Source organism: Nipponia nippon, unplaced genomic scaffold, assembly GCF_047370975.1.
Source record: "Nipponia nippon isolate SJK-2023a ecotype South Korea unplaced genomic scaffold, ASM4737097v1 scaffold_5, whole genome shotgun sequence".
Lineage (NCBI taxonomy): Eukaryota > Metazoa > Chordata > Aves > Pelecaniformes > Threskiornithidae > Nipponia > Nipponia nippon.
The window spans coordinates 72,568,041-72,581,717 of NW_028262369.1; the positions used below are offsets into that span (position 1 = coordinate 72,568,041).

The window sequence follows — 13,677 nt, forward strand, 5'->3', positions numbered from 1 at the left end:
GGTAAGGGACTACTTGTTTCTTCTTTTATGCCTTACTCTGTAATGGTAGCGTGGATAACATGAACTCCCAAACCCTTCTGAGAAGTGCTTTCCAGCCTAACCCAGAAAAATGCCTAATCCAGTCCCCTGGATCATCCTGGGACTCTTCCAGTTTGATATCAAGCAGAGCCATTATGCCTAAAGAGTCAATAAGGCCATATCAAAAAGGTCATTGCAAGAGGAGAAGCACTTTCCGTCAGAACTACAAGACAGATTTGAGCTGCAAAGTAGAAGTAGCAAGCAGAAACAAACTCAATTTCTTTTCCCACCCCACTCTGCCACTCACCTCCCTTAATATTTTAAGCATATTGTAGACTTGGGTTTTTTTTATGTAAAGCAATGGTTCTCACGACTGCAAAACTTCTGGTATACTGCTGTCATTTCACTGTGATGTTAATGACCAAACCTCTGCCATTACACCATAGCAAATGGGATGTTTTAATGCTTTTGAAGTTAGGTGTGATGTTTGCTCCTATGCCGAAAATTTTAGTGTTGTTGGAATGAATGTGTGAGAAAGAATTACTATTTGTATTTTAAGTGAATTATGTGCCAGAACCTCATAATTCTTATGAATGAGTAACCTCATAATTTTCAGAGGCATCACTCAAAGAAAGCAAAGATGTTCCAAGCTGTATTTATTTGCAGACTTGTTTGCAAAGTTGTTGCCATAGCTTTGGCCTCTTTTTTTAGACTTGCCATCCTTACCATGTAGTGACTTCTCCAAAAACTGACCATGACAGAGTCAATGTCCTCTACATTAGCATTTGTTTACATCATCCCCCTTGCTGTTGTTGGCACCTCATTCCAGTTCATGGCGCCTTTTTTTTTTCTTATGCTAATGAGCCTTTTCCAATTCATCTTCACCACTGAGATTTTTTTCTCTTGGTTTTAAAGGTACTGTCAGATAGAAAAGTATTGTCTCCTCATCTCCAGGAAGATGATGACAAACCTTGTTTTATGAATGGCCAGTGCAACTACTATGATTGGGACCCGCAGCTACATTATTTTCCCTTGTAATCATGTTAAGTCAGATGAAGGAAAAAGAAAGGCAGCTAGAGAGTATTAATAGATCTTGGGGGTGTGGTAGATCTTAAGGCCTGTAACTGTGCTGCAGAAAGCCACTCATTTATCTGCCTCTCAGTAAGAATCTCTAGAAATAGAAGCATTTTACATTATTTGGTTCCAAAAGATACAAAAATATATACATTCCAATTGCACTTTGGAGAAGGAAAATTAATAAAGACAATTACGCCATTCCCCATTAGTGGAAATGTCCCACAGTTAACCTGCCTCAAGCACTTTCGATATCACTGAATCCCTTGGGTGGGATTTTCCAAAGTGCCAGCATTAGCTCAGCCCTGCTCCCATTAAAATCAATCACTGACTTCAGCCTGGGAGGAGAGTCCAGGGAGTCCCTGTGGTGCCCCATATGTTGGAAGATCCTAATCTTTGTGCGTGCTGTTGCTTCCCTATATTTATGTGCATGACTGCACAGGTGCTCAGATACATTCATGAGGGCCAGGATTTTCCTCAGAGGACATAAAAAGGAACCAGAAAATCAGCTGTGCGGAATAAGGAGTAAAGGAGGGTAATATAAATCATGGAGGAAAGGGGAACTTCACATAAGATGAAACTTCATCAAGTGTCTAGTGAAGTCAGTTAATTGCAGCCTCTATGCCCCAATTCACAGAGCAAAACCTTCCAGAACACGTTTTCAATACTACTTCACACAGTATATTTTGTATCTATGGAATCCAATTGCCATAGGCAGTCATCAAGGCAAAGAGTTTAGTAGAATTAAAAAAGGGATTTAGGAAGCTTTGTGAGCAAAGACAACATTTGCAGCTGCATGCGCTAGATTAAAACAATGCAGGGGACAAACAAGCTTCCTGCTTCAGCAGCATAAGCTGATTGCTTTGAGTCAAGAAGAAATGTTTTCTTGCCATGCTGATTTGTTCGAGAGATGCGATGGGATGGTTGGAGTTTTCACTAAATGGAGTGATAATGATAATGAATGCTATAGGTAGATTATTTGCTAGTCTGTATTATGGTAATGCTGGCACTTCCATAAAAAGAGTATCAGCCAATGAGTCTGTGAAGAAGAGCAATCTCCCGAGCAAGGAACTGGTTTGGCACTGATGAGCACAGAATTCCGACCTTGGCTATGAATGAGACGTCCTTTCTGACTGTAGGGAGGTAGCTTACTCTCTCTGTGCTTTAAATCATCACCAGAGAAATGGGAAGACAGTACTTCTCTAGTTCTCAGAGGTGGAATGAGGGGAAAGTGCATAAAGAAGAGGTTGGTCATATTTTCATTCACAGCCATCCTGTGCTTTGGATTCAGAGCTGTCACTCCACTGTAAATCAGGAGTACTTTAGCTGGAATTAGTCAAGCTTTTCCTGATTTACATTGATGAAATGAGTTCAGAAAATGGTGTTTTCATTCCACTGTTTCTGGTGCTCTTCTGTTTGAACTTGTTCCCATGTGCAAATAGCAGCAGCCTTTCCTAAGAAGAACAGTAGCCCTGAGAAAGCTCAGTGGCCTTAACCTAGAACATGAGTGGTTTCTGCAATGGGTTATGTATCATGCTGGCTAGCTTGAAGCCCCAGAAGCTCCTGTCCCAGTCTTCATTCCTGTTACGGGCTACTGTTGTCATTACACCTGTTGCTTCAAGGTCAGATCCTCTTCAAGATATTCTTGTTTACTCTGAACAGTAGATAAGATCTGAGAAAAGACATTTTTAACGTATAGGCTGGATGAGCTGAATTATTTATGTTAATGGCTATGGGTGCTATACCTGTTGCTGAGAAATACTGTAAATACTTTGTCATAACTCCCATTTGGAAATGCCAGTATAGCTACCTGAGCAGCAATAGATACAGTATAGGTTGAGCAAGCTATTGATGCACAGGAAAGGCTTTTTAATGATTTTGTACCTCAAACACTTTAGTTGGCAAAAATTTGATAAAGAAGCAGGTGGAAACAGTCAGACTGCTCTTCTCTTTGTTAGAAATGGCAGGGGTCACAGGCGCTCAAAGTTCCATGATGGGATAACCGCATGTATATATAGATGTACCTATATATGCACATATATATATATATATATATAGTTTTGATTGATAGAGTCTGGTTCAGACCCAGCTGGTCTTCACCAAAATGTGAAATCTCTACTGCACAAGTCATTGAGTTTTCTTGGGTCCAACAAAGCAATCAAGATGGCAGTTGGTTTTTTTAATGTTGAACTCTCACATTTCCAGCCTTTGCCTGGTGTGTCTTTTGTGGAAATTCCCCCAACTGTCCAAAAACTACCCAAAAGTCTATGTAACCTTTGTTTATTTATGTTTTCTTATTCAGAATTTTTTAAATACAGAAAATAAAACCTTTGAAAGATTCAAAGTTAAGCTCAGCTGCCAACGCTGCTTAGCTGTACTTAAAATTGAGATTGATAGACAACATTTAGGGAGAAGGAAGGGTCAATAGTCATGGAATTATTGCCCTCATTAAAAACAATGATCCATTTTATCCTTTCTTATTTGGAAGCAGATATACATTTAAACTGACCTTTTAACCCACTCAAAAGGCTTAACTTCTTATTATTTCATTAGCTGTTAATTTTATCAGCAAATGTATGATTAAATCCCCCGTACTACTTTGAAAACCTTACCCAACGTCTACTGCAGGTATGCACTATTTCCCTGGGCCGGGGGGTGATTTTACATTAGTAACTGGTGTATGTAATTGGATAGCGGTTCTGTAGGATGCACACAGACCCAGTCTGGTCCTCAAGCTTAAAATGGTCTGGCTGTGTTCTCTACCCTGCATTAAATTAATTACATTGGCTGTTGTCTGCCTAGGCTCAGGGCAACTTAGCAAGTTTGATATCAAGGAATAACATTTCCATGCGCCAAAAGGAGAGTTTGTACCAGTCAGCTGCAGCCTCTTTCTTCCCTTTGATACAGTTTCATAGTTGAGTGTATGAAGCTTTGCGCACTTCACGGCCATGCAGTTCCTGAGCTGCCGTGGTGTTGAACGTAACTTGGCAGCGCTTCTGTGCTGGGTTGGACGTAGCTGGAGCTGCCAGGGAGCCACAGCATGAGCCTGGGCATGGCACACCCAGGTTGCTCCTTGTACTGCCCATGCGCTCACTGCGCTTACTCCGTGAATCTCCAGACTGCTTCTGGGGGAGGTGGTGTCAGTCTGAACCCCTCGAGGATCATCAGGAAAGCATGGTGGGATTGAGACAACCTGGAGACATAGTCTAACCCTGCTGATAACATCAGATTTGTAGTCACTGCTAGCTCGCTCTCACTGCTGATACTCAGCAAGTGTAAAACGGCACTGAAAACTGAAGGACTTACCACTTTTATTGAATAATGTGATCCCAGACATTTATTAGTTGTGGAACATTTCCACAAACTACGAAGCAGTGAAGCAGTAGTGGTCTATTATTTTGAATGGTTGGATTAAAATTATTTTATTTGCAACTCCAGAAGGCTACTGTAGTCTTTTGGTGACGAATGCACGTATTTTTATTCCACATTAATAATTTATAAAAGAAATTCAGAGTTGCCATTTCTGCATCCAAAACTTTGATTTCAGCTTGTCTGGGCTATTCTTAATTGTCGACATTTTATTATGTTGTCCAAAATTTGGAAGTGATTACATGCAAAGGCTAATTTATATAGCAAAGATTTTTTTGCTATATACATTACAATTATACACATGAACTTTGTTTTTCAAATGACTTAATTGTATGTACACATGAAAATAATTTTCTCCATGTACTAGCTTGCATTTTAAAATCTGCCTCTCCACGTTGCTTTTGACCTAGCTTATAACCTCGTCAGTAAATTAGTATTTACAGAAGGAAAACAACCAGCATGATTTTGCATAATTGTTTTCATTTATGGAAAATACTGTGCTTTAGCTGACTGAAGTTTTCTCCTTGTCAAATACTGACAGATAAAACCTGATGTAAAACATGCCTATGCTCTGGCATGGTATGACAGCGGCTCTAGCAAAGGGGAGAAGAGAAGCACCTTCCCAGCCGAAGGCAGTGTGAATGCCATCCCTTCAGCGCTACAGCTTGGAGCCCCACCACCCTGACATCTTCCCCAGCAGCCCACGCAATAAACTATATTTAAGCGAATCTCCTCGCGCATAGCATTACTTGCAGTAGCACCCAGCGTTTTATCCCACTGGGTAAATAATTTAAAAAATGGTCATCTGCGCCCCGAAGTTGTGGCAGGACGAGAAACAGGGGGAAACTCCCCGCCGCGGCAGAGCGCGGCCGAGGCGGCGCGGTCCGGGACCGGCCCGGGGCAGCCGCTGCCGGCCCTGCGGGACGCACGACCGCGGGTTTCCGTAGCATTTCCAGGACTTGGTAATTCGCTGCCTACAGCAGCCCGCGGTGACCGGCGCGGGACGGTTAACGTCCGCAGCCCTTGCAGCTGCCTACCGAACCGCACCGTACGTTCCGTGCCGCAAGCTGCCCGGGGCACGGCCGGCGCCCGGCGAAAGCGCGCTTGCCGCCGCCGGATCCGGGCGGACCTGCGCCGGGAGGCTCGGCAACGCGACCGCCTGGCCGGGAGCCAGTGGCCGCGAGGGCGGCAGCGCTCGGCGGGGCACCTCGGCACCGCGCCCGGCCCACCCCGCGCGCCAACCGCCCAACCGCCGCTCGCGCGCCCAACCGCCCCCCGCGCGCCTAACGGCCAGTGGCCGCCTCGGCCCCGCGGGGCCCTCGCCGCCCCCCGGGCGCGGGCGGTGGGCCCGGTGGGGCGGGGCGAGGTGCGGCCTGCGCGCCGGAAGTGAGCGGCGGGGGGAGCGCGGAGCGGCGGCGGGCGCTGGGGCGGGAGCGGCGTGGAGGGAGCGGTGCCTCCGCTGCCGGGCAGGGACGTGCTCCGGCGGCCGGGCGGAGGCGGTTCCGCGCTCGGCGGAAACAAGAAACGGGAAAGGAAGGGAGCGGCAGTGGGAACCGGTATCGGTGGCCACCATTAGCGGCGGCGGCGGGAGGAGCAGGAGCAGCAGCAGCAGCAGCAGCAGCAGCCGCGGGGGTCTGCAGGCGGAGCGGAGCCCGGGTACCGCCGCCGGCAGCGAGCGGGAGCGTGCCCGCCGCCTCGCCCCTCTATTTCGCGGGGAGTCGCCGCTGCCCGCCGGGGGCTCCCCCGGAGCCGGGGTGAGGTGAGTGGCGGAGCCGCCTTCTTGTCGGGTTTTTTGGGGGGGGCGGCGGTGGGAGAGCCGGCAGGCGGGGGGCCGGCAGGCGGGGGGCGGCGTTTCCTGCCGCTTCCCCTCAGCGCGGCGGCGGGGCGGGGGCCGCTGAGGGACTGCTGCGGCTGGGGGCTGGGCGAGGAGGACCGGAGCGAGGGAGTATGAGAGGGGCGAGGATTTAACAGCCAACGGTCTGTGTCCTGCGCCCCTCCACGCCCCAGACATCAGCGGGTGATTTTTTTCAAAGCAGGCTTTGCAATGCTGGTGACGGGTGGAGGGGTTTTTTGTGTGTGTGTTTCCCCCCCCCCCCCCCCCGGCTTTCCCCGTGTAAGGCATGCCTCAGAAGAGGCTGGGAAGTAAGCCGGGGATGCGCGAGGGATGTAGTCTGTGGCATCCAGACAATGTCAGCTTGGGTGAGTCTCCACCCTGTGGAGCTGCAGGCAGTCGAGTCCCCTGCACAGGCATCGCCAAGTCTCTCTGCGACCCGGGGAACAAAACACGCTCAAAGCCTCTTTCCTGGTGCAGAAATGAAAGATTGGCTTGGATTGTTCGTTACAATGTTTTGTTAAAAAAAAAACCCACCTGAAATCTTTTTAGCCGTACGACTTACTGAGGGGAGGCTGGTTTGTGTGTGAAGAGCCTCCCGAGCAAGGCTGGTGTCTGCATTGGTTTTCATGAAGATGGGGAGAGTGGTATATTATTTTTTTTTGCATGAGGAAAAATCGTTGATGGTGGGAGGGAAAGGAGGAGTGTCTGTATACATGAGTATCACATGACCTGTGTAAAATTCATATAGGTATACTTATTTTTTTCTCCTGCATTAATGCTAGTTGATTTAAGAAGCCAATGACTTACCTGTTCATTTTGGAAGGTCTTATTTCTTTTGGATTTGTTATCTTGCGTGGCAGAAAATAGTTACCTGTGTGTTTGGGCACTGTCTTTGCATTTTATAATTTTTGCTAGTATTTCAAGGCTTTTTATGTTTTTACCTGGTTATAGGTATTCAGAAGGGGACAAACAGCAGTATGTGTAGTATAATTCCTCATTTACTGGAGAAGTACGGGTACACTCGGTTTGGCACAAGTATGCTATTTCATATGGCTAATATCTTTACATTGCCATTCATGTGATGGAGGAATGGGGAACTACTGTTTCGTGAGACTGTAGAATCACACCTACTCCATTTTAAACAAATTGCCTCTTTTCATCTGTTCCCCCTCACTCCCCTGTCCTCCAGACAGGGACATATTAGCTTGTAAAACACCTTTGAGCAGAAAAATGAATTTAGATGTTTATATTGATGAATGAATTTAGATGTTTATTGAAACAATATGTCTAAACCAACAAATCTTCCTATTTTACTGTCTGTTTAATCAGCTTTTTACTGCTGAGACATCTCCTATTAAAATAGAGAAACAGAAAAATCACTTGCTAAATCATCTTGAAGAACAAAAGTATAGGTCGTAAATTCCAGTTCTAGGGAATACTTTACATGTAAGTTATATAAAGATGGAGACATGTCCATATATGATATGCTGATATCCTTCTTGGGTGGGTGTGGTGGGTAGTGGAATATAGAACTGTTTTGCTGCACCTAACTTGGTAAATGGTTTTTCATATCAGTGGGAGACACTCAAATTACGTTACAGAAATCCACATTAGGGAGGCTTTTTGCTTTCATAGAACAAGGAGGTAAGTGGCACTAAGGAATTTATTTATTACTCTCCTACAAATCTCATTTTCAGATAGATATTTTCTTAAAACGGCTTGTTTTTTAGACTTATACGACATGCTATGAAGAGTCCTTTTACCACTGTTTCTCTGACTCAGCATGGGATGACAGAGAGAAAAGTATTGCTAAGAGTTAAGCCATGGTTCAGGAAAGCAATGCGGTTTACCAGCTGTTAATCTCTTGAAAGAATATAAAAAATAATGTGAAAAGGGACACTGACAAATTTTATATCATCTTCAATCTGCCTTTCTTGAGTAATGTCTCGAGACCACTGCCTTCAGGTTTGAATTTTAAATAGTTTTTTTCCAGGGGAGTAGTGCATTGACATAAACTGTTTTGAACTTCCTATATATTGCAGCCTGTTCTTTTCTTAATAAGGTAAGCCATGGTACAGAGAACACCTGTTGCTTTAAAGAGTGTGTCAGACTGCTGTGGTAACTTTTGTAGGTCATGGTTCAATATGTTTGATTTTAAGAGGCTTTATTTTTCAAGAGGGTGTCTCAGTCTCCTGAGTATCAGAATATGTGGATATTGCCTCATTTCTCCCTTCCCCCAAACCGCTGAAATTTTTTTAGCTGTAAAACTGTTGTGTTGCTTCTTTATTTGAATTTTGCAAGAATATGAATATGTGGTCCTTTATCTCTTCCTTCAGCATCAAGATTTTTAATAAAATCAGCTAGCTTTTCTGGCTAGAAATATTTATTTCTTTATGCTCTTAATTGAACGACTTTACACTGTATTAATCTGATCTTTACTGGTTGTACAACTTGCCTTCCTTCTTCAAATGTCTTTCAGCCACTGGAGGGGGTAAAAAAAAAAAAAATCTGTCAAACTGGGACAGAGTTAACTGTGAGTGACTAAGCCAGTTAGGCAAATACGAAGAAGAATAGTGCTGAGGATTCCAGCCGTTAAGTAATTTAGATCGCATTCTTAATAGTAGAAAAATCTCTTGTGTTACAAATGAAGCCAAAGGTTGCAAAATAATCACACCGCCTTTTCTGTTATGTTAAACAATAGCTTTATTACTGAATTTTCAAGTAGAACTGAAATAATGTGCTTCACGGCTTCCCGTTAACATCTGCTCATACTGAGGACCCTGCTGATTAAATGTAGAACTTGTTACAGGCACTTACCAAAGCCAAAAATGTCCAACTTGTTTTTCAGCCCTCAACAATAATCCAAACACTGATGGATGCTTATTCTGTGATGTTTCACACCCTTTCTCTGCAATTGCTAGAAGAAACCATATGTTGATTTACAGGTGAATCAGGCAATCTCAGAAAAACAAGCCTTATAGAGAGGGGCAATCCAGATCTTTTGTTGATAAGGTTTAGTAATATGTAGAAATGGTAGCAGAATGCTGAGTAGTCATGTTTAACGTATTTCTATGTGGAATGTTAATTTTGTTTAAAGAAATGTAACTTACAAAACCAAAGTTGTCATATTGAGTAAGTCCTTTTAAGGATTTAAAAAATACCTCTATCATAATTGGCAGTCACAGATTTTGAGTGAGTACGCATGTTGAATGCTCTCCATGTTTAGGAAAGTCTACAAGGTTAGGGAATGCCAGTGAAGAAACTTGCACTATAATTGCCTGTTATAATTGTTCTTCAGATTGGTGAGGGATTTGAGTTTCTTCTTGTTAATCTGCAAGCATTATCATAACTTAAAAACTGTGTTCACTGAAAACGGCATATTATTTTCAAGAGGTTAATACTAAAAATTAGTAATAACTATCCAATTAAGCATATCAGTTCCTGTGAGAAAGACAAGTAAAATTCCTCGATGATTCAGGTTGCTAATAATCATCCTCATAGTTTAAAATCTTACAAAGGCTAAGAAAACTATCTGCAGCATACTTTTTACGCAACTTGATCCAGATACATTGGCTGATATTTTTTGACTTTTCAATGAGTTAAAGTCACTTCTTTATTTTGTCCTAAATAGTAATTTTAATTATTTGTTAGGGCAGGCCTTAGTTGAAGTGTTCAATGTAAGATGTTAGATAGAATCATATTTTTGTTGAGCTTGCTTTTTTTTTTAATACATCTGTTAATGAAGAGCACTTGAAATGTCTTGTTCTGTGAGCTATCACTCTATTTCTTGGGAATTATATGGAGGAAGATGATGTGCACAAGAATTTGAAACTGGCCTGAGGGTGAATATTAGGAAAATTATTTTTTGCTGGCTTATTTCATAATGAGTTAGTTGAATTCTATAGAGAGGAACGGGTCAGGGGGAGGAGGAATTCCAGAGCTGCTATAAAAATAGTTTTAAAACTTTTTAGTCATAGAACATAATCTTTACCTGTTACTGAATTTCTAGTGTCAGAAATTCATCAGATTAATTTAAATTGATGTAATCAGAAAGGTGATTGCGTTTTCATTGCCTCTGCTCTTTCTTTTTAGGAGAGCAGTGTGTAAGGTGAAAGTTTTTATACAAAAATTGTAGCAAGTCTGGTGAGGGAATTGCTATGCACAGCAGCAAAACTGTTATGATATATTTACTTTTCTTGAGTAAATATTTTAAAGTGTTCAAGAACTCAAGTTGTTGCTGATGGAAATGCACTGATGTTGTATAGAGCAAATGGTAAACTGAATGAGGATTGTTCTTGTCTTGTGTGAAAATTATGTTAAGTATCATCCCTTATTGGAATGTTAACGTTATATTATTCTAATTGTATTTGACATCTGCCGAAATGGTCTTGTACTGTGTAAAGATGTCAGTACCCTGTCAATATAAGTGTTTAGAATAGCAAGTTGTGTTCATATACTAAAATAGAGTGCTCTTTTGCTTAAGCTATGTTAAGCACAGATCCAAATGACCTTAATTTTTCCTACTTTTTGTTACAGCACAATAGGTGATTTCTAGCAGATCAGGATTAGAAAGAATCAGGAGCAAGAAGTGACGTTATTCTCCAGTTTCGTGGCTCTGATCAGTTTTATTACTTGTGTCAGTGTTACACTTTTCATCTAAAAAAGTCTTGGAGAAGTTAAATACAGAACCTGATCACTTCTCTCAAAAGCATGTATGAAGTAGAAAAATATGGTAAATAAAACATATACAGAAACGGGCTAGAGGGAGACTAATTGGCATCCTTCATCCTCTCTGATAACTTTACCCTTCAGAAAGCTTTGGGAGCAGTGGCATGGGGACTGACAGAAACTTCTGTTCATGTGATAGTGAGAGTTGAAGTCCATTGCCTATTGTTGGCATAGGGTCCTTTGCTACTGCCAGTGTTGTGATTATCTCATCTTGTCCTTCCCTTTCCCTGAAGACTTACCAATTTGCTGTGCTTGTAGGACCTGTAGTATTCCTGGCATATCTTTTTGCGGGTTAAATAAATACAGGGTTAAAGAAAAATTTAAAAAAGCATAACTGCACTGTGCTTAGAGTTGAGATGTGCAATACAATTACTTCTTGTAGTTGTGGTGGTTTTTTTTTTTTTTTAATTTGTTGCCTTTGTGGCTCTTCCAGTAGGAAGGAACAGTTTAGTAGTTTGCTCCCTAAAGAAAAGCTCCAAGTAGAACTTGTTGCTTTCCAATGATACATGGATAGACTTCATCTTGATGCAAATTCTGTCATTTGTCACCGCTTTTCTGCTTTAAGAACAGACATTTTTAGCATAGAAAAGATAGTTCATTCTATCTGATTGTAGTCTTAATGTCTGAACTTGATTACAGAGTCCTGGTAAAAGTGCTCCCCCAAACTAAAACCATTGTCGTGCAAGTAGCTTCTGCTTCTACTATCCTATCATCGTGTATCAGTGACTTGTGAAAAACTCTGCAGGTTTTTCGAGGAAGTACTGCAAACTCTTCAAGGATTACTCTGTGCAAAATTTTACTTTATTTTTCGAAATCCAGTTAGTCATTGTAAACGGAAAAATGCTTTCAGAAGTGTCCAAAAGACTTAATTACTAGCCTTACTGGAACTGTAATTGGTAAATTTGCATCATCTGCTTGTAAAATTGGATTTTGAAAGCTGTGTCATTAAATAGTGTTAGAAGTGCAAATAATGAATATGTATCAAGCATTGATGATAAAATAATCCCATCTCAAATGGTTGAATTCTTACTCTGATATCACCTTTGCAGTTAAATCCCTTCAATATATGTCATAAAACTGCCTGCTGAGCTAAGTGCAACATTAAAAGTTGAGTGAGTTACTGCATACTGTGAAAAGTGCTACCGTTACAACATAGAATTCATAAAGGGTTTTTTGGAACTTACAGATGGTGCTAAGACAGTTTCGCCACAACTGTGTTGTTTTAATCAGTGATGAAAAAAATATTTAGTGTTTTTTTTAATGTCTTTGGATTTCTTTTAAATCATTTTATTGATTATTATGATGAAATATCTCTTTGTCTAAAATGCGTATTTGATTGGTTTAATCACTGAGAAAGTATACTGAAGCTGTGACAGATTTTCCTCTCTGTCAAAGGGCTTGTAGATTTGTTGTGATACTCTTACGTTTAACTCTGTGAAGTTGCTGAATTGATCCTTGTGATATACCATTAGTGAAAAGACAAACGTTCAAAAGTAAACGGCTTGTGTATACGCTTGCTGGCTTTCCATTTCTCCTCTTTCTGTCTCTTCGTGATGACATGTCACTGGTAGACTTCATTATAGATGCTATAGAAGATGACATTAGCAAAACAAATGTGCAGGTTCTTTGGAGGAAGTCAAGTTGCTCCATGCGTTGTTTATAAACTTTTTCCAGTCATTAATCTCTGTACAGATGCATTTCCTATGCCTGGAATAGCCACAGGTTTGCAGTTCTCCCTGCTTGCGTTTCTGACGGTGCTGACCCAATCTCAAGCACTGTATGTTCCACTTGGTGTTTTTTTCTAATAGGTCCCTTAATGAAATGGTATTAATAAGACCAAAAGAGAAGCAACTGAGATTAGAGACAACTTTTTTTTTTTCCATTATGCTTTTCCTGGCAGAAATATTCTTAGGTCTAATTTAGCTTTAGTGATCACTAAACTGTTATGTGTAAAAATACTCTTAAAAAGAAGAGACTGGTGAGATTTAATCCGCATAAGTTATGTGATCCAGTTTACAGCATGATCCACAGCGTGCCAAATTGGTAAAATTGAAGGGGTGATGAGTTGTGGTGAAAGGTTCTACTTTGGGGAGCTGTTGAGAGAGGAAGAGAAGCTACATCCTTGTATGCATCTTCCTAGACCATGATTATATAGTTTTGCAAAATTAAAGGTTCTTTTAATTTCTGGGATGTAAAAGTGTTTTTAAAAACAAAGACAAACTCCCTTCCAGGCTGTTGTTTTCATCTTATGAGTATTAGAAGTATTAAAAATACCTATCCGGGGTTTCAGAATCTGTTGTAGGAAGTGTTTCTACATCATCATTAGCAACAAAAGGAGGGCCAAGGAGAATCTCCATCCTTTATTGGATGCGGCGGGGGGGGGGGGGAACATAGTGACCAAGGATGAGGAAAAGGCTGAGGTACTTAATGCCTTCTTTGCCTCATTCTTTAATAGTCAGACCAGTTGTTCTCAGGGTACCCAGCCCCCTGATCTGGAAGACAGAGACGGGGAGCAGAATGAAGCCCCATAATCCAAGGGGAAATGGTTAGTGACCTGCTACACCATGCAGACATACACAAATCTATGGGCCTAGATGGGATCCACCCAAGGGTACTGAGGGAGCTGGCAGAAGTGCTCACCAAGCCACTTTCCA

General features: G+C 41.9%; 1 protein-coding gene across 1 annotated transcript in view; it reads left to right on the forward strand.

The window, feature by feature from the left end:
• Positions 1 to 5,835: 5,835 nt before the first annotated feature.
• Positions 5,836 to 13,677, forward strand: part of RAPH1 (Ras association (RalGDS/AF-6) and pleckstrin homology domains 1) — a 100,534-nt gene continuing 92,692 nt past the window's right edge. Inside the window, 1 exon segment of the mRNA XM_087733545.1 lies at positions 5,836 to 6,220. The gene's annotated coding sequence lies outside the window, so the exon portion shown is untranslated.